A 2,138-nucleotide genomic window follows, 5' to 3' on the forward strand; every position below is an offset into this window, starting at 1 on the left:
AGAAGGTAGGTGGGAATGGGGATGGCCACACCTCCATTCACCAAGCGGGTGTAGGGTGTAGTAACAAGAAGAATGTCATACCTTTTCAGTCTTGCAGGCCCTGAGTGTCCTTGGGGTTGCTGGAAAGCAGAACGTGCTCTTAAGCCCCAGAAATCTGTGAGAGAGCTGTCTCTTTGAATATCCAAAATAGTCGAGCTGCTTTTTAAACCTTCAAAATGGTGGCGCCCTCCAGACCGTCAAAAGTCCACAGCTCAGCCCACCTTTCTCTTCACCTTCTCTGTTTGTTCCCGAGCCACAGTCCTCAGTGCAGTCCCTGGCTAGCAGGGTGATTTTTAGGTTAATTCTTAAGTCCTACCACCACAGGGATCTGCGAGAGCTCTGTCTCTTTAAATATACAAAATAGTCAAGCCGCTTTTAAACCCACAAAATGGCGGCGTCCTCCCGACCGGCAAAAGTCCACAACTGAGCCCACCTTTGTCTTCACCTTCTCCGTTTGTTCCCCAGCCACTGTGCACAGTCTTTCGTGAAGTCCCTGGGTAGTAGGGTGATTTTTGGGTTAATTCTTAGGTCCTACCACCACTCGGGAATCTCCAAGCCGTGTCGTCTGTGCCGTCAGGGTCGCTCAGGCCACTGCCAGACCACAGCTCCGTGTGTCTCCGTTTTTGGTATTTTCACGCAAATTCTCCCGCTAGTTGGGGTTTAGTCCGCTTTTGTATCCTTCCCTTCAAGGCTCAGGGGTCCAAGATTATCTTCTGTGTCTATGTTAATTGGTTTCCCTTTTCTTTGTTGAAGAGAGTCTGTGCAGTCCTTGTGCCTAGTTTGCCATCTTGCCGGAACTCCCCCAAAATCTTCATTTTATATTCCTTTAAATTTATTGGCTTTGTCTAGGTCTCTAACTTCCTAACCACCTTCTACCTCAGGTCCCTTTGGAGCTTTGAGATAGTTTCTTTATACCCTGCAGAAGTAGGAATGTTTTTTTTCTAGGCACAACATCCATTTTTATTTAAAACTCCTTTTTTTAGGAGCCAACTGAATTCTGACCTGTTAAAGTTTCCTGCAAAACTTCTCTCACCTTGCCTCTTCAGCATTTTAGAAATGCAGTATCTTAGTTGACTAACCCAAGAGAATTGCTGCTGTTCTCTTAGTTCCTTTCTTTTTCTATATTTTAATCCAAATAATTTTAAAATTGGATTAAGATTGGATTTAAAATTGTACTTTAATAGCTCCAAGTTTTTTCAGAACTTCACTTCCCAGGGTGTGTTGAACAGAGTTCCCACCTTCATCTGGAATCATCTCTGTATAACTTCTTCCTTTGTGGTACCAAAGCCTCAACTCCTAGCACATTGATTCTTTGACCCTTTAATACACTAGTCCCTTAAGATATTCATTTGTGATTAACATCTTTACAACTTACTTATGATTCAATTTCTCCATTGCCATGCAGACTGGAAATACCACAGCATATTTAAAGATGGAATTTGTACTTTTGGCTGTTTTTATCTCAAAAGAATAAAATCTTTTTTTTTTTTAAACAATGGAAATATCAAACTGATAAATGATAGTTCTGTGAAAGAAAAGAGGTTTTGAATTTGTGTTTGTTTTATATTTGGAAAGTAACCCATCATTTTTGCCCTGTAAAAATAATCAAAGCTTGTATACAGCAAAAAAAGGAAGAGAAATAATTCCCAATATCCCTGGAATGTGTGTTTCCAGTGTTAATAAGGAAGCCTAGATACCACGGAGAATGGAACTCTCACTCTGATGCTTTGTTGGCTGCCAGCACCAGAGATTCTTCATTTAGCAGAAAGTATCAATGTGTCATACATGTAATTCCCGATTTAATTAGACTAGCTCTTTAAGCAAATTTCTTCCTAAAGAGCATTCTCTCTTTGTATTTTCACATCATAAATCAAAACAACTGTGTTCTTAGTCCTGCCTGCTGTTCAAAGGGCCATTAGCAAATTGTCTTTGGGGACTAGTTAGGAGAGACACATGCATAAACTCACATCTATCTCAGCCCATACGACAATCTGAAAATTGGATAGGAATTTCTGACAATTGCAAAATCAATAGATTTTTCAATTGATAATAAAAATAAACTCAACAAGCATTAATTGAAGTTATTAAAAATAATAGTT

Source organism: Orycteropus afer, unplaced genomic scaffold (genome assembly GCF_000298275.1).
Source record: "Orycteropus afer afer isolate SDZICR_OR568_19922 unplaced genomic scaffold, OryAfe1.0 scaffold00408, whole genome shotgun sequence".
NCBI lineage: Eukaryota > Metazoa > Chordata > Mammalia > Tubulidentata > Orycteropodidae > Orycteropus > Orycteropus afer.